The sequence below is a fragment of the Pimephales promelas genome, chromosome 2 (assembly GCF_988280905.1).
Source record: "Pimephales promelas chromosome 2, fPimPro1.hap1.1, whole genome shotgun sequence".
Classification (NCBI taxonomy): Eukaryota; Metazoa; Chordata; class Actinopteri; order Cypriniformes; family Leuciscidae; genus Pimephales; species Pimephales promelas.
Genome location: NC_142770.1, coordinates 28851911 through 28868689, shown reverse-complemented (window position 1 = coordinate 28868689; position 16779 = coordinate 28851911). Strand labels below are relative to the sequence as shown.

Here is a 16779-nt window from a genome sequence, read left to right as displayed (position 1 = left end):
ATTCGGGGACGGCGCATTATGTACATTTATGGCTCATGGAGCCGGATGCGGAGCGTGCAAAAAAAAAAAAAAAAAAAAAAGCCCCTTTTTTGACTGGCAAACCGCTGGTGAGGATTGGGGAGAGGGGCAGGGTGCTTCTGACTGAAGGCCTGGGAATTCATACTTACCTGGCAGGGGAGACACCATGATCAGGAAGGTGGTTCACCCAGGGCGAGGCTCGGCCATTGCACTCTGGGTTGTGCTGACCCCTGCGAATTCCCCAAATGTGGGAATCTCGACTGCATAATTTATGGTAGTGGGGGACTGCGTTCGCGCTCTCCCCTGGACAACACTGGTTAAAAGGGCAGATTGTTAAAGCTCCACTTGAGGTTCTTTTGTTTTGTTTTTTTTCTCCACTTCTTCAATATCCAGAGGCAGTCCAGAGAGTTGAACTGCGGCGGTTGCTCGAGAGATACGAAACAGTCTAGGACCGGTCTGTGTGAGGAGGGTTTTCTTTTTTCTCCTCAATTCTTCAAATAGTCTCCAATATTTGACGGACGACTTAGTTCACAGCAGTTGTCCTGGAGGCAAAGTTGTTCGGAATGAGGAGTTCTATCATGTGGTATGAAAACATTGTGCACGTGTGAAACGTCACGTGATATACAGCCACCCATGTTGTGTTTTTTTCTGTTTACAGCGCCACCAAGTGGCCAGTCGCCGCATTCCTCTTCACGTGACCACGGGCTGAGCCCGTACACAGGTGTACCGAGTTGGGTGCAATTGTCTCATTCCGTTGGAGAGTTATAGCCGTTTAAGTAAAGCCCGCCTCGCCCACCCCCAACGTTTTGGCGTACCGTCGCCAACGTGGATGGAAATTCCAACTGTTTCCCGATCCCTGTTGGCAGTCAGACTCCAGAGAATCTTTCTGCACCGGTTTGGGTCAGATCGGGCAAAAAACCTAGGACTAGTGTGCAAAAGTAGGTTTTTCAGAAAATCCAAAATACCCGAAAATCTCGCCAGCGCGACCACCCAATCCGAGGCATGCATCTTGTTCGGCTCGAGCCAAGGATTCCGGTGATGTAAGACACTTGGGTCTGCGACCGACGGTCGAGGAGTTACGAGCCATTTCGTACTTTTGATCGCTGCAGCGCCACCTTGGGGCCGATCGGGGCGAGCCTTGGTGAGGTTGTAGTACCGGGCCGGTCCTACCATCCCTCAGAGTTTCAAGTCTCTACCACGGACGCTTTGGTCTGCCCGCTCACTTTTAAGGCGGAATGTTGATGATCCAAAATCCCAGGTTGCACTCCAGAGTGTCGTGCTGTGCACTCTGTTGTGATCCATTTTCGGTGTCAACCAATCTGAGCTGAGCTTGTTTGCCGGCGACCTTAGACCCTCTCGCCGCGGCCCAGGTGGGCGTGGCCTTTGCCGGCTCCCCCGCCTCGGCGTCGCTGCGTCATCGCTTCTCGGCCTTTTGGCTAAGATCAAGTGTAGTATCTGTTCTTATCAGTTTAATATCTGATACGTGCCCTACCCGGGCACCACATATTAAATTGATTTTTGGTCCTGGGAGATGGCATAGGGGCTTGCTCCGTCCACTCCACGCATCGACCCGGTATTGCAGTACTTCTGGGAACGGTGCACCCTCCTAAAGTGTTCAATGAAAGAAATGTAGTGGTCTTGTGTGGCAGAAGGTGATAATGGAGCTAGTGTGAGTGGGTGTTGTAGGTGATCATGTGCTATACTAGCCTGGGTAGAATTGTGGTGTAAAAACAAGACAAAAAGGAACCCCTGTTCCTCTGTCAGTTTAACATCTGATCCGTCCACTATTCGGGGACGGCGCATTATGTACATTTATGGCTCATGGAGCCGGATGCGGAGCGTGCAAAAAAAAAAAAAAAAAAAAAAGCCCCTTTTTTGACTGGCAAACCGCTGGTGAGGATTGGGGAGAGGGGCAGGGTGCTTCTGACTGAAGGCCTGGGAATTCATACTTACCTGGCAGGGGAGACACCATGATCAGGAAGGTGGTTCACCCAGGGCGAGGCTCGGCCATTGCACTCTGGGTTGTGCTGACCCCTGCGAATTCCCCAAATGTGGGAATCTCGACTGCATAATTTATGGTAGTGGGGGACTGCGTTCGCGCTCTCCCCTGGACAACACTGGTTAAAAGGGCAGATTGTTAAAGCTCCACTTGAGGTTCTTTTGTTTTGTTTTTTTTCTCCACTTCTTCAATATCCAGAGGCAGTCCAGAGAGTTGAACTGCGGCGGTTGCTCGAGAGATACGAAACAGTCTAGGACCGGTCTGTGTGAGGAGGGTTTTCTTTTTTCTCCTCAATTCTTCAAATAGTCTCCAATATTTGACGGACGACTTAGTTCACAGCAGTTGTCCTGGAGGCAAAGTTGTTCGGAATGAGGAGTTCTATCATGTGGTATGAAAACATTGTGCACGTGTGAAACGTCACGTGATATTCAGCCACCCATGTTGTGTTTTTTTCTGTTTACAGCGCCACCAAGTGGCCAGTCGCCGCATTCCTCTTCACGTGACCACGGGCTGAGCCCGTACACAGGTGTACCGAGTTGGGTGCAATTGTCTCATTCCGTTGGAGAGTTATAGCCGTTTAAGTAAAGCCCGCCTCGCCCACCCCCAACGTTTTGGCGTACCGTCGCCAACGTGGATGGAAATTCCAACTGTTTCCCGATCCCTGTTGGCAGTCAGACTCCAGAGAATCTTTCTGCACCGGTTTGGGTCAGATCGGGCAAAAAACCTAGGACTAGTGTGCAAAAGTAGGTTTTTCAGAAAATCCAAAATACCCGAAAATCTCGCCAGCGCGACCACCCAATCCGAGGCATGCATCTTGTTCGGCTCGAGCCAAGGATTCCGGTGATGTAAGACACTTGGGTCTGCGACCGACGGTCGAGGAGTTACGAGCCATTTCGTACTTTTGATCGCTGCAGCGCCACCTTGGGGCCGATCGGGGCGAGCCTTGGTGAGGTTGTAGTACCGGGCCGGTCCTACCATCCCTCAGAGTTTCAAGTCTCTACCACGGACGCTTTGGTCTGCCCGCTCACTTTTAAGGCGGAATGTTGATGATCCAAAATCCCAGGTTGCACTCCAGAGTGTCGTGCTGTGCACTCTGTTGTGATCCATTTTCGGTGTCAACCAATCTGAGCTGAGCTTGTTTGCCGGCGACCTTAGACCCTCTCGCCGCGGCCCAGGTGGGCGTGGCCTTTGCCGGCTCCCCCGCCTCGGCGTCGCTGCGTCATCGCTTCTCGGCCTTTTGGCTAAGATCAAGTGTAGTATCTGTTCTTATCAGTTTAATATCTGATACGTGCCCTACCCGGGCACCACATATTAAATTGATTTTTGGTCCTGGGAGATGGCATAGGGGCTTGCTCCGTCCACTCCACGCATCGACCCGGTATTGCAGTACTTCTGGGAACGGTGCACCCTCCTAAAGTGTTCAATGAAAGAAATGTAGTGGTCTTGTGTGGCAGAAGGTGATAATGGAGCTAGCGTGAGTGGGTGTTGTAGGTGATCATGTGCTATACTAGCCTGGGTAGAATTGTGGTGTAAAAACAAGACAAAAAGGAACCCCTGTTCCTCTGTCAGTTTAACATCTGATCCGTCCACTATTCGGGGACGGCGCATTATGTACATTTATGGCTCATGGAGCCGGATGCGGAGCGTGCAAAAAAAAAAAAAAAAAAAAAAGCCCCTTTTTTGACTGGCAAACCGCTGGTGAGGATTGGGGAGAGGGGCAGGGTGCTTCTGACTGAAGGCCTGGGAATTCATACTTACCTGGCAGGGGAGACACCATGATCAGGAAGGTGGTTCACCCAGGGCGAGGCTCGGCCATTGCACTCTGGGTTGTGCTGACCCCTGCGAATTCCCCAAATGTGGGAATCTCGACTGCATAATTTATGGTAGTGGGGGACTGCGTTCGCGCTCTCCCCTGGACAACACTGGTTAAAAGGGCAGATTGTTAAAGCTCCACTTGAGGTTCTTTTGTTTTTTGTTTTTTTTTCTCCACTTCTTCAATATCCAGAGGCAGTCCAGAGAGTTGAACTGCGGCGGTTGCTCGAGAGATACGAAACAGTCTAGGACCGGTCTGTGTGAGGAGGGTTTTCTTTTTTCTCCTCAATTCTTCAAATAGTCTCCAATATTTGACGGACGACTTGGTTCACAGCAGTTGTCCTGGAGGCAAAGTTGTTCGGAATGAGGAGTTCTATCATGTGCTATGAAAACATTGTGCACGTGTGAAACGTCACGTGATATACAGCCACCCATGTTGTGTTTTTTTCTGTTTACAGCGCCACCAAGTGGCCAGTCGCCGCATTCCTCTTCACGTGACCACGGGCTGAGCCCGTACACAGGTGTACCGAGTTGGGTGCAATTGTCTCATTCCGTTGGAGAGTTATAGCCGTTTAAGTAAAGCCCGCCTCGCCCACCCCCAACGTTTTGGCGTACCGTCGCCAACGTGGATGGAAATTCCAACTGTTTCCCGATCCCTGTTGGCAGTCAGACTCCAGAGAATCTTTCTGCACCGGTTTGGGTCAGATCGGGCAAAAAACCTAGGACTAGTGTGCAAAAGTAGGTTTTTCAGAAAATCCAAAATACCCGAAAATCTCGCCAGCGCGACCACCCAATCCGAGGCATGCATCTTGTTCGGCTCGAGCCAAGGATTCCGGTGATGTAAGACACTTGGGTCTGCGACCGACGGTCGAGGAGTTACGAGCCATTTCGTACTTTTGATCGCTGCAGCGCCACCTTGGGGCCGATCGGGGCGAGCCTTGGTGAGGTTGTAGTACCGGGCCGGTCCTACCATCCCTCAGAGTTTCAAGTCTCTACCACGGACGCTTTGGTCTGCCCGCTCACTTTTAAGGCGGAATGTTGATGATCCAAAATCCCAGGTTGCACTCCAGAGTGTCGTGCTGTGCACTCTGTTGTGATCCATTTTCGGTGTCAACCAATCTGAGCTGAGCTTGTTTGCCGGCGACCTTAGACCCTCTCGCCGCGGCCCAGGTGGGCGTGGCCTTTGCCGGCTCCCCCGCCTCGGCGTCGCTGCGTCATCGCTTCTCGGCCTTTTGGCTAAGATCAAGTGTAGTATCTGTTCTTATCAGTTTAATATCTGATACGTGCCCTACCCGGGCACCACATATTAAATTGATTTTTGGTCCTGGGAGATGGCATAGGGGCTTGCTCCGTCCACTCCACGCATCGACCCGGTATTGCAGTACTTCTGGGAACGGTGCACCCTCCTAAAGTGTTCAATGAAAGAAATGTAGTGGTCTTGTGTGGCAGAAGGTGATAATGGAGCTAGTGTGAGTGGGTGTTGTAGGTGATCATGTGCTATACTAGCCTGGGTAGAATTGTGGTGTAAAAACAAGACAAAAAGGAACCCCTGTTCCTCTGTCAGTTTAACATCTGATCCGTCCACTATTCGGGGACGGCGCATTATGTACATTTATGGCTCATGGAGCCGGATGCGGAGCGTGCAAAAAAAAAAAAAAAAAAAAAAGCCCCTTTTTTGACTGGCAAACCGCTGGTGAGGATTGGGGAGAGGGGCAGGGTGCTTCTGACTGAAGGCCTGGGAATTCATACTTACCTGGCAGGGGAGACACCATGATCAGGAAGGTGGTTCACCCAGGGCGAGGCTCGGCCATTGCACTCTGGGTTGTGCTGACCCCTGCGAATTCCCCAAATGTGGGAATCTCGACTGCATAATTTATGGTAGTGGGGGACTGCGTTCGCGCTCTCCCCTGGACAACACTGGTTAAAAGGGCAGATTGTTAAAGCTCCACTTGAGGTTCTTTTGTTTTGTTTTTTTTCTCCACTTCTTCAATATCCAGAGGCAGTCCAGAGAGTTGAACTGCGGCGGTTGCTCGAGAGATACGAAACAGTCTAGGACCGGTCTGTGTGAGGAGGGTTTTCTTTTTTCTCCTCAATTCTTCAAATAGTCTCCAATATTTGACGGACGACTTAGTTCACAGCAGTTGTCCTGGAGGCAAAGTTGTTCGGAATGAGGAGTTCTATCATGTGGTATGAAAACATTGTGCACGTGTGAAACGTCACGTGATATTCAGCCACCCATGTTGTGTTTTTTTCTGTTTACAGCGCCACCAAGTGGCCAGTCGCCGCATTCCTCTTCACGTGACCACGGGCTGAGCCCGTACACAGGTGTACCGAGTTGGGTGCAATTGTCTCATTCCGTTGGAGAGTTATAGCCGTTTAAGTAAAGCCCGCCTCGCCCACCCCCAACGTTTTGGCGTACCGTCGCCAACGTGGATGGAAATTCCAACTGTTTCCCGATCCCTGTTGGCAGTCAGACTCCAGAGAATCTTTCTGCACCGGTTTGGGTCAGATCGGGCAAAAAACCTAGGACTAGTGTGCAAAAGTAGGTTTTTCAGAAAATCCAAAATACCCGAAAATCTCGCCAGCGCGACCACCCAATCCGAGGCATGCATCTTGTTCGGCTCGAGCCAAGGATTCCGGTGATGTAAGACACTTGGGTCTGCGACCGACGGTCGAGGAGTTACGAGCCATTTCGTACTTTTGATCGCTGCAGCGCCACCTTGGGGCCGATCGGGGCGAGCCTTGGTGAGGTTGTAGTACCGGGCCGGTCCTACCATCCCTCAGAGTTTCAAGTCTCTACCACGGACGCTTTGGTCTGCCCGCTCACTTTTAAGGCGGAATGTTGATGATCCAAAATCCCAGGTTGCACTCCAGAGTGTCGTGCTGTGCACTCTGTTGTGATCCATTTTCGGTGTCAACCAATCTGAGCTGAGCTTGTTTGCCGGCGACCTTAGACCCTCTCGCCGCGGCCCAGGTGGGCGTGGCCTTTGCCGGCTCCCCCGCCTCGGCGTCGCTGCGTCATCGCTTCTCGGCCTTTTGGCTAAGATCAAGTGTAGTATCTGTTCTTATCAGTTTAATATCTGATACGTGCCCTACCCGGGCACCACATATTAAATTGATTTTTGGTCCTGGGAGATGGCATAGGGGCTTGCTCCGTCCACTCCACGCATCGACCCGGTATTGCAGTACTTCTGGGAACGGTGCACCCTCCTAAAGTGTTCAATGAAAGAAATGTAGTGGTCTTGTGTGGCAGAAGGTGATAATGGAGCTAGCGTGAGTGGGTGTTGTAGGTGATCATGTGCTATACTAGCCTGGGTAGAATTGTGGTGTAAAAACAAGACAAAAAGGAACCCCTGTTCCTCTGTCAGTTTAACATCTGATCCGTCCACTATTCGGGGACGGCGCATTATGTACATTTATGGCTCATGGAGCCGGATGCGGAGCGTGCAAAAAAAAAAAAAAAAAAAAAAGCCCCTTTTTTGACTGGCAAACCGCTGGTGAGGATTGGGGAGAGGGGCAGGGTGCTTCTGACTGAAGGCCTGGGAATTCATACTTACCTGGCAGGGGAGACACCATGATCAGGAAGGTGGTTCACCCAGGGCGAGGCTCGGCCATTGCACTCTGGGTTGTGCTGACCCCTGCGAATTCCCCAAATGTGGGAATCTCGACTGCATAATTTATGGTAGTGGGGGACTGCGTTCGCGCTCTCCCCTGGACAACACTGGTTAAAAGGGCAGATTGTTAAAGCTCCACTTGAGGTTCTTTTGTTTTTTGTTTTTTTTTCTCCACTTCTTCAATATCCAGAGGCAGTCCAGAGAGTTGAACTGCGGCGGTTGCTCGAGAGATACGAAACAGTCTAGGACCGGTCTGTGTGAGGAGGGTTTTCTTTTTTCTCCTCAATTCTTCAAATAGTCTCCAATATTTGACGGACGACTTGGTTCACAGCAGTTGTCCTGGAGGCAAAGTTGTTCGGAATGAGGAGTTCTATCATGTGCTATGAAAACATTGTGCACGTGTGAAACGTCACGTGATATACAGCCACCCATGTTGTGTTTTTTTCTGTTTACAGCGCCACCAAGTGGCCAGTCGCCGCATTCCTCTTCACGTGACCACGGGCTGAGCCCGTACACAGGTGTACCGAGTTGGGTGCAATTGTCTCATTCCGTTGGAGAGTTATAGCCGTTTAAGTAAAGCCCGCCTCGCCCACCCCCAACGTTTTGGCGTACCGTCGCCAACGTGGATGGAAATTCCAACTGTTTCCCGATCCCTGTTGGCAGTCGGACTCCAGAGAATCTTTCTGCACCGGTTTGGGTCAGATCGGGCAAAAAACCTAGGACTAGTGTGCAAAAGTAGGTTTTTCAGAAAATCCAAAATACCCGAAAATCTCGCCAGCGCGACCACCCAATCCGAGGCATGCATCTTGTTCGGCTCGAGCCAAGGATTCCGGTGATGTAAGACACTTGGGTCTGCGACCGACGGTCGAGGAGTTACGAGCCATTTCGTACTTTTGATCGCTGCAGCGCCACCTTGGGGCCGATCGGGGCGAGCCTTGGTGAGGTTGTAGTACCGGGCCGGTCCTACCATCCCTCAGAGTTTCAAGTCTCTACCACGGACGCTTTGGTCTGCCCGCTCACTTTTAAGGCGGAATGTTGATGATCCAAAATCCCAGGTTGCACTCCAGAGTGTCGTGCTGTGCACTCTGTTGTGATCCATTTTCGGTGTCAACCAATCTGAGCTGAGCTTGTTTGCCGGCGACCTTAGACCCTCTCGCCGCGGCCCAGGTGGGCGTGGCCTTTGCCGGCTCCCCCGCCTCGGCGTCGCTGCGTCATCGCTTCTCGGCCTTTTGGCTAAGATCAAGTGTAGTATCTGTTCTTATCAGTTTAATATCTGATACGTGCCCTACCCGGGCACCACATATTAAATTGATTTTTGGTCCTGGGAGATGGCATAGGGGCTTGCTCCGTCCACTCCACGCATCGACCCGGTATTGCAGTACTTCTGGGAACGGTGCACCCTCCTAAAGTGTTCAATGAAAGAAATGTAGTGGTCTTGTGTGGCAGAAGGTGATAATGGAGCTAGTGTGAGTGGGTGTTGTAGGTGATCATGTGCTATACTAGCCTGGGTAGAATTGTGGTGTAAAAACAAGACAAAAAGGAACCCCTGTTCCTCTGTCAGTTTAACATCTGATCCGTCCACTATTCGGGGACGGCGCATTATGTACATTTATGGCTCATGGAGCCGGATGCGGAGCGTGCAAAAAAAAAAAAAAAAAAAAAAAGCCCCTTTTTTGACTGGCAAACCGCTGGTGAGGATTGGGGAGAGGGGCAGGGTGCTTCTGACTGAAGGCCTGGGAATTCATACTTACCTGGCAGGGGAGACACCATGATCAGGAAGGTGGTTCACCCAGGGCGAGGCTCGGCCATTGCACTCTGGGTTGTGCTGACCCCTGCGAATTCCCCAAATGTGGGAATCTCGACTGCATAATTTATGGTAGTGGGGGACTGCGTTCGCGCTCTCCCCTGGACAACACTGGTTAAAAGGGCAGATTGTTAAAGCTCCACTTGAGGTTCTTTTGTTTTTTGTTTTTTTTTCTCCACTTCTTCAATATCCAGAGGCAGTCCAGAGAGTTGAACTGCGGCGGTTGCTCGAGAGATACGAAACAGTCTAGGACCGGTCTGTGTGAGGAGGGTTTTCTTTTTTCTCCTCAATTCTTCAAATAGTCTCCAATATTTGACGGACGACTTGGTTCACAGCAGTTGTCCTGGAGGCAAAGTTGTTCGGAATGAGGAGTTCTATCATGTGCTATGAAAACATTGTGCACGTGTGAAACGTCACGTGATATACAGCCACCCATGTTGTGTTTTTTTCTGTTTACAGCGCCACCAAGTGGCCAGTCGCCGCATTCCTCTTCACGTGACCACGGGCTGAGCCCGTACACAGGTGTACCGAGTTGGGTGCAATTGTCTCATTCCGTTGGAGAGTTATAGCCGTTTAAGTAAAGCCCGCCTCGCCCACCCCCAACGTTTTGGCGTACCGTCGCCAACGTGGATGGAAATTCCAACTGTTTCCCGATCCCTGTTGGCAGTCGGACTCCAGAGAATCTTTCTGCACCGGTTTGGGTCAGATCGGGCAAAAAACCTAGGACTAGTGTGCAAAAGTAGGTTTTTCAGAAAATCCAAAATACCCGAAAATCTCGCCAGCGCGACCACCCAATCCGAGGCATGCATCTTGTTCGGCTCGAGCCAAGGATTCCGGTGATGTAAGACACTTGGGTCTGCGACCGACGGTCGAGGAGTTACGAGCCATTTCGTACTTTTGATCGCTGCAGCGCCACCTTGGGGCCGATCGGGGCGAGCCTTGGTGAGGTTGTAGTACCGGGCCGGTCCTACCATCCCTCAGAGTTTCAAGTCTCTACCACGGACGCTTTGGTCTGCCCGCTCACTTTTAAGGCGGAATGTTGATGATCCAAAATCCCAGGTTGCACTCCAGAGTGTCGTGCTGTGCACTCTGTTGTGATCCATTTTCGGTGTCAACCAATCTGAGCTGAGCTTGTTTGCCGGCGACCTTAGACCCTCTCGCCGCGGCCCAGGTGGGCGTGGCCTTTGCCGGCTCCCCCGCCTCGGCGTCGCTGCGTCATCGCTTCTCGGCCTTTTGGCTAAGATCAAGTGTAGTATCTGTTCTTATCAGTTTAATATCTGATACGTGCCCTACCCGGGCACCACATATTAAATTGATTTTTGGTCCTGGGAGATGGCATAGGGGCTTGCTCCGTCCACTCCACGCATCGACCCGGTATTGCAGTACTTCTGGGAACGGTGCACCCTCCTAAAGTGTTCAATGAAAGAAATGTAGTGGTCTTGTGTGGCAGAAGGTGATAATGGAGCTAGTGTGAGTGGGTGTTGTAGGTGATCATGTGCTATACTAGCCTGGGTAGAATTGTGGTGTAAAAACAAGACAAAAAGGAACCCCTGTTCCTCTGTCAGTTTAACATCTGATCCGTCCACTATTCGGGGACGGCGCATTATGTACATTTATGGCTCATGGAGCCGGATGCGGAGCGTGCAAAAAAAAAAAAAAAAAAAAAAAGCCCCTTTTTTGACTGGCAAACCGCTGGTGAGGATTGGGGAGAGGGGCAGGGTGCTTCTGACTGAAGGCCTGGGAATTCATACTTACCTGGCAGGGGAGACACCATGATCAGGAAGGTGGTTCACCCAGGGCGAGGCTCGGCCATTGCACTCTGGGTTGTGCTGACCCCTGCGAATTCCCCAAATGTGGGAATCTCGACTGCATAATTTATGGTAGTGGGGGACTGCGTTCGCGCTCTCCCCTGGACAACACTGGTTAAAAGGGCAGATTGTTAAAGCTCCACTTGAGGTTCTTTTGTTTTTTGTTTTTTTTTCTCCACTTCTTCAATATCCAGAGGCAGTCCAGAGAGTTGAACTGCGGCGGTTGCTCGAGAGATACGAAACAGTCTAGGACCGGTCTGTGTGAGGAGGGTTTTCTTTTTTCTCCTCAATTCTTCAAATAGTCTCCAATATTTGACGGACGACTTGGTTCACAGCAGTTGTCCTGGAGGCAAAGTTGTTCGGAATGAGGAGTTCTATCATGTGCTATGAAAACATTGTGCACGTGTGAAACGTCACGTGATATACAGCCACCCATGTTGTGTTTTTTTCTGTTTACAGCGCCACCAAGTGGCCAGTCGCCGCATTCCTCTTCACGTGACCACGGGCTGAGCCCGTACACAGGTGTACCGAGTTGGGTGCAATTGTCTCATTCCGTTGGAGAGTTATAGCCGTTTAAGTAAAGCCCGCCTCGCCCACCCCCAACGTTTTGGCGTACCGTCGCCAACGTGGATGGAAATTCCAACTGTTTCCCGATCCCTGTTGGCAGTCGGACTCCAGAGAATCTTTCTGCACCGGTTTGGGTCAGATCGGGCAAAAAACCTAGGACTAGTGTGCAAAAGTAGGTTTTTCAGAAAATCCAAAATACCCGAAAATCTCGCCAGCGCGACCACCCAATCCGAGGCATGCATCTTGTTCGGCTCGAGCCAAGGATTCCGGTGATGTAAGACACTTGGGTCTGCGACCGACGGTCGAGGAGTTACGAGCCATTTCGTACTTTTGATCGCTGCAGCGCCACCTTGGGGCCGATCGGGGCGAGCCTTGGTGAGGTTGTAGTACCGGGCCGGTCCTACCATCCCTCAGAGTTTCAAGTCTCTACCACGGACGCTTTGGTCTGCCCGCTCACTTTTAAGGCGGAATGTTGATGATCCAAAATCCCAGGTTGCACTCCAGAGTGTCGTGCTGTGCACTCTGTTGTGATCCATTTTCGGTGTCAACCAATCTGAGCTGAGCTTGTTTGCCGGCGACCTTAGACCCTCTCGCCGCGGCCCAGGTGGGCGTGGCCTTTGCCGGCTCCCCCGCCTCGGCGTCGCTGCGTCATCGCTTCTCGGCCTTTTGGCTAAGATCAAGTGTAGTATCTGTTCTTATCAGTTTAATATCTGATACGTGCCCTACCCGGGCACCACATATTAAATTGATTTTTGGTCCTGGGAGATGGCATAGGGGCTTGCTCCGTCCACTCCACGCATCGACCCGGTAGTGCAGTACTTCTGGGAACGGTGCACCCTCCTAAAGTGTTCAATGAAAGAAATGTAGTGGTCTTGTGTGGCAGAAGGTGATAATGGAGCTAGTGTGAGTGGGTGTTGTAGGTGATCATGTGCTATACTAGCCTGGGTAGAATTGTGGTGTAAAAACAAGACAAAAAGGAACCCCTGTTCCTCTGTCAGTTTAACATCTGATCCGTCCACTATTCGGGGACGGCGCATTATGTACATTTATGGCTCATGGAGCCGGATGCGGAGCGTGCAAAAAAAAAAAAAAAAAAAAAAGCCCCTTTTTTGACTGGCAAACCGCTGGTGAGGATTGGGGAGAGGGGCAGGGTGCTTCTGACTGAAGGCCTGGGAATTCATACTTACCTGGCAGGGGAGACACCATGATCAGGAAGGTGGTTCACCCAGGGCGAGGCTCGGCCATTGCACTCTGGGTTGTGCTGACCCCTGCGAATTCCCCAAATGTGGGAATCTCGACTGCATAATTTATGGTAGTGGGGGACTGCGTTCGCGCTCTCCCCTGGACAACACTGGTTAAAAGGGCAGATTGTTAAAGCTCCACTTGAGGTTCTTTTGTTTTTTGTTTTTTTTTCTCCACTTCTTCAATATCCAGAGGCAGTCCAGAGAGTTGAACTGCGGCGGTTGCTCGAGAGATACGAAACAGTCTAGGACCGGTCTGTGTGAGGAGGGTTTTCTTTTTTCTCCTCAATTCTTCAAATAGTCTCCAATATTTGACGGACGACTTGGTTCACAGCAGTTGTCCTGGAGGCAAAGTTGTTCGGAATGAGGAGTTCTATCATGTGCTATGAAAACATTGTGCACGTGTGAAACGTCACGTGATATACAGCCACCCATGTTGTGTTTTTTTCTGTTTACAGCGCCACCAAGTGGCCAGTCGCCGCATTCCTCTTCACGTGACCACGGGCTGAGCCCGTACACAGGTGTACCGAGTTGGGTGCAATTGTCTCATTCCGTTGGAGAGTTATAGCCGTTTAAGTAAAGCCCGCCTCGCCCACCCCCAACGTTTTGGCGTACCGTCGCCAACGTGGATGGAAATTCCAACTGTTTCCCGATCCCTGTTGGCAGTCGGACTCCAGAGAATCTTTCTGCACCGGTTTGGGTCAGATCGGGCAAAAAACCTAGGACTAGTGTGCAAAAGTAGGTTTTTCAGAAAATCCAAAATACCCGAAAATCTCGCCAGCGCGACCACCCAATCCGAGGCATGCATCTTGTTCGGCTCGAGCCAAGGATTCCGGTGATGTAAGACACTTGGGTCTGCGACCGACGGTCGAGGAGTTACGAGCCATTTCGTACTTTTGATCGCTGCAGCGCCACCTTGGGGCCGATCGGGGCGAGCCTTGGTGAGGTTGTAGTACCGGGCCGGTCCTACCATCCCTCAGAGTTTCAAGTCTCTACCACGGACGCTTTGGTCTGCCCGCTCACTTTTAAGGCGGAATGTTGATGATCCAAAATCCCAGGTTGCACTCCAGAGTGTCGTGCTGTGCACTCTGTTGTGATCCATTTTCGGTGTCAACCAATCTGAGCTGAGCTTGTTTGCCGGCGACCTTAGACCCTCTCGCCGCGGCCCAGGTGGGCGTGGCCTTTGCCGGCTCCCCCGCCTCGGCGTCGCTGCGTCATCGCTTCTCGGCCTTTTGGCTAAGATCAAGTGTAGTATCTGTTCTTATCAGTTTAATATCTGATACGTGCCCTACCCGGGCACCACATATTAAATTGATTTTTGGTCCTGGGAGATGGCATAGGGGCTTGCTCCGTCCACTCCACGCATCGACCCGGTAGTGCAGTACTTCTGGGAACGGTGCACCCTCCTAAAGTGTTCAATGAAAGAAATGTAGTGGTCTTGTGTGGCAGAAGGTGATAATGGAGCTAGTGTGAGTGGGTGTTGTAGGTGATCATGTGCTATACTAGCCTGGGTAGAATTGTGGTGTAAAAACAAGACAAAAAGGAACCCCTGTTCCTCTGTCAGTTTAACATCTGATCCGTCCACTATTCGGGGACGGCGCATTATGTACATTTATGGCTCATGGAGCCGGATGCGGAGCGTGCAAAAAAAAAAAAAAAAAAAAAAGCCCCTTTTTTGACTGGCAAACCGCTGGTGAGGATTGGGGAGAGGGGCAGGGTGCTTCTGACTGAAGGCCTGGGAATTCATACTTACCTGGCAGGGGAGACACCATGATCAGGAAGGTGGTTCACCCAGGGCGAGGCTCGGCCATTGCACTCTGGGTTGTGCTGACCCCTGCGAATTCCCCAAATGTGGGAATCTCGACTGCATAATTTATGGTAGTGGGGGACTGCGTTCGCGCTCTCCCCTGGACAACACTGGTTAAAAGGGCAGATTGTTAAAGCTCCACTTGAGGTTCTTTTGTTTTTTGTTTTTTTTTCTCCACTTCTTCAATATCCAGAGGCAGTCCAGAGAGTTGAACTGCGGCGGTTGCTCGAGAGATACGAAACAGTCTAGGACCGGTCTGTGTGAGGAGGGTTTTCTTTTTTCTCCTCAATTCTTCAAATAGTCTCCAATATTTGACGGACGACTTGGTTCACAGCAGTTGTCCTGGAGGCAAAGTTGTTCGGAATGAGGAGTTCTATCATGTGCTATGAAAACATTGTGCACGTGTGAAACGTCACGTGATATACAGCCACCCATGTTGTGTTTTTTTCTGTTTACAGCGCCACCAAGTGGCCAGTCGCCGCATTCCTCTTCACGTGACCACGGGCTGAGCCCGTACACAGGTGTACCGAGTTGGGTGCAATTGTCTCATTCCGTTGGAGAGTTATAGCCGTTTAAGTAAAGCCCGCCTCGCCCACCCCCAACGTTTTGGCGTACCGTCGCCAACGTGGATGGAAATTCCAACTGTTTCCCGATCCCTGTTGGCAGTCGGACTCCAGAGAATCTTTCTGCACCGGTTTGGGTCAGATCGGGCAAAAAACCTAGGACTAGTGTGCAAAAGTAGGTTTTTCAGAAAATCCAAAATACCCGAAAATCTCGCCAGCGCGACCACCCAATCCGAGGCATGCATCTTGTTCGGCTCGAGCCAAGGATTCCGGTGATGTAAGACACTTGGGTCTGCGACCGACGGTCGAGGAGTTACGAGCCATTTCGTACTTTTGATCGCTGCAGCGCCACCTTGGGGCCGATCGGGGCGAGCCTTGGTGAGGTTGTAGTACCGGGCCGGTCCTACCATCCCTCAGAGTTTCAAGTCTCTACCACGGACGCTTTGGTCTGCCCGCTCACTTTTAAGGCGGAATGTTGATGATCCAAAATCCCAGGTTGCACTCCAGAGTGTCGTGCTGTGCACTCTGTTGTGATCCATTTTCGGTGTCAACCAATCTGAGCTGAGCTTGTTTGCCGGCGACCTTAGACCCTCTCGCCGCGGCCCAGGTGGGCGTGGCCTTTGCCGGCTCCCCCGCCTCGGCGTCGCTGCGTCATCGCTTCTCGGCCTTTTGGCTAAGATCAAGTGTAGTATCTGTTCTTATCAGTTTAATATCTGATACGTGCCCTACCCGGGCACCACATATTAAATTGATTTTTGGTCCTGGGAGATGGCATAGGGGCTTGCTCCGTCCACTCCACGCATCGACCCGGTAGTGCAGTACTTCTGGGAACGGTGCACCCTCCTAAAGTGTTCAATGAAAGAAATGTAGTGGTCTTGTGTGGCAGAAGGTGATAATGGAGCTAGTGTGAGTGGGTGTTGTAGGTGATCATGTGCTATACTAGCCTGGGTAGAATTGTGGTGTAAAAACAAGACAAAAAGGAACCCCTGTTCCTCTGTCAGTTTAACATCTGATCCGTCCACTATTCGGGGACGGCGCATTATGTACATTTATGGCTCATGGAGCCGGATGCGGAGCGTGCAAAAAAAAAAAAAAAAAAAAAAAGCCCCTTTTTTGACTGGCAAACCGCTGGTGAGGATTGGGGAGAGGGGCAGGGTGCTTCTGACTGAAGGCCTGGGAATTCATACTTACCTGGCAGGGGAGACACCATGATCAGGAAGGTGGTTCACCCAGGGCGAGGCTCGGCCATTGCACTCTGGGTTGTGCTGACCCCTGCGAATTCCCCAAATGTGGGAATCTCGACTGCATAATTTATGGTAGTGGGGGACTGCGTTCGCGCTCTCCCCTGGACAACACTGGTTAAAAGGGCAGATTGTTAAAGCTCCACTTGAGGTTCTTTTGTTTTTTGTTTTTTTTTCTCCACTTCTTCAATATCCAGAGGCAGTCCAGAGAGTTGAACTGCGGCGGTTGCTCGAGAGATACGAAACAGTCTAGGACCGGTCTGTGTGAGGAGGGTTTTCTTTTTTCTCCTCAATTCTTCAAATAG

The 16779-nt window shown here is 51.1% G+C and overlaps 19 non-coding genes across 19 annotated transcripts; all 19 read left to right on the top strand.

The window, feature by feature from the left end:
• Positions 1-159: 159 nt before the first annotated feature.
• Positions 160-324, top strand: LOC148996873 (U1 spliceosomal RNA). Its single transcript, XR_016150543.1, has one exon. It is a non-coding gene; the product is annotated as a U1 spliceosomal RNA (small nuclear RNA).
• A 1110-nt stretch (positions 325-1434) lies between these two features.
• On the top strand, positions 1435-1625 carry LOC148996872 (U2 spliceosomal RNA). The gene has a single exon (XR_016149159.1). It is a non-coding gene; the product is annotated as a U2 spliceosomal RNA (small nuclear RNA).
• A 338-nt stretch (positions 1626-1963) lies between these two features.
• LOC148996871 (U1 spliceosomal RNA) lies at positions 1964-2128 on the top strand. The gene has a single exon (XR_016150542.1). It is a non-coding gene; the product is annotated as a U1 spliceosomal RNA (small nuclear RNA).
• Positions 2129-3238: 1110 nt separating this feature from the next.
• Positions 3239-3429, top strand: LOC148996870 (U2 spliceosomal RNA). Its single transcript, XR_016149158.1, has one exon. It is a non-coding gene; the product is annotated as a U2 spliceosomal RNA (small nuclear RNA).
• A 338-nt stretch (positions 3430-3767) lies between these two features.
• LOC148996869 (U1 spliceosomal RNA) lies at positions 3768-3932 on the top strand. The gene has a single exon (XR_016150540.1). It is a non-coding gene; the product is annotated as a U1 spliceosomal RNA (small nuclear RNA).
• A 1113-nt stretch (positions 3933-5045) lies between these two features.
• On the top strand, positions 5046-5236 carry LOC148996868 (U2 spliceosomal RNA). The gene has a single exon (XR_016149156.1). It is a non-coding gene; the product is annotated as a U2 spliceosomal RNA (small nuclear RNA).
• A 338-nt stretch (positions 5237-5574) lies between these two features.
• On the top strand, positions 5575-5739 carry LOC148996867 (U1 spliceosomal RNA). The gene has a single exon (XR_016150539.1). It is a non-coding gene; the product is annotated as a U1 spliceosomal RNA (small nuclear RNA).
• Positions 5740-6849: 1110 nt separating this feature from the next.
• Positions 6850-7040, top strand: LOC148996866 (U2 spliceosomal RNA). Its single transcript, XR_016149153.1, has one exon. It is a non-coding gene; the product is annotated as a U2 spliceosomal RNA (small nuclear RNA).
• A 338-nt stretch (positions 7041-7378) lies between these two features.
• On the top strand, positions 7379-7543 carry LOC148996865 (U1 spliceosomal RNA). Its single transcript, XR_016150538.1, has one exon. It is a non-coding gene; the product is annotated as a U1 spliceosomal RNA (small nuclear RNA).
• A 1113-nt stretch (positions 7544-8656) lies between these two features.
• LOC148996864 (U2 spliceosomal RNA) lies at positions 8657-8847 on the top strand. The gene has a single exon (XR_016149151.1). It is a non-coding gene; the product is annotated as a U2 spliceosomal RNA (small nuclear RNA).
• Positions 8848-9186: 339 nt separating this feature from the next.
• Positions 9187-9351, top strand: LOC148996863 (U1 spliceosomal RNA). Its single transcript, XR_016150537.1, has one exon. It is a non-coding gene; the product is annotated as a U1 spliceosomal RNA (small nuclear RNA).
• A 1113-nt stretch (positions 9352-10464) lies between these two features.
• Positions 10465-10655, top strand: LOC148996862 (U2 spliceosomal RNA). The gene has a single exon (XR_016149150.1). It is a non-coding gene; the product is annotated as a U2 spliceosomal RNA (small nuclear RNA).
• A 339-nt stretch (positions 10656-10994) lies between these two features.
• On the top strand, positions 10995-11159 carry LOC148996861 (U1 spliceosomal RNA). Its single transcript, XR_016150536.1, has one exon. It is a non-coding gene; the product is annotated as a U1 spliceosomal RNA (small nuclear RNA).
• Positions 11160-12272: 1113 nt separating this feature from the next.
• On the top strand, positions 12273-12463 carry LOC148996860 (U2 spliceosomal RNA). The gene has a single exon (XR_016149363.1). It is a non-coding gene; the product is annotated as a U2 spliceosomal RNA (small nuclear RNA).
• A 338-nt stretch (positions 12464-12801) lies between these two features.
• On the top strand, positions 12802-12966 carry LOC148996859 (U1 spliceosomal RNA). The gene has a single exon (XR_016150534.1). It is a non-coding gene; the product is annotated as a U1 spliceosomal RNA (small nuclear RNA).
• A 1113-nt stretch (positions 12967-14079) lies between these two features.
• On the top strand, positions 14080-14270 carry LOC148996858 (U2 spliceosomal RNA). The gene has a single exon (XR_016149360.1). It is a non-coding gene; the product is annotated as a U2 spliceosomal RNA (small nuclear RNA).
• A 338-nt stretch (positions 14271-14608) lies between these two features.
• Positions 14609-14773, top strand: LOC148996857 (U1 spliceosomal RNA). Its single transcript, XR_016150533.1, has one exon. It is a non-coding gene; the product is annotated as a U1 spliceosomal RNA (small nuclear RNA).
• A 1113-nt stretch (positions 14774-15886) lies between these two features.
• Positions 15887-16077, top strand: LOC148996856 (U2 spliceosomal RNA). The gene has a single exon (XR_016149358.1). It is a non-coding gene; the product is annotated as a U2 spliceosomal RNA (small nuclear RNA).
• A 339-nt stretch (positions 16078-16416) lies between these two features.
• Positions 16417-16581, top strand: LOC148996855 (U1 spliceosomal RNA). Its single transcript, XR_016150532.1, has one exon. It is a non-coding gene; the product is annotated as a U1 spliceosomal RNA (small nuclear RNA).
• The last annotated feature ends 198 nt before the right edge of the window (positions 16582-16779 follow it).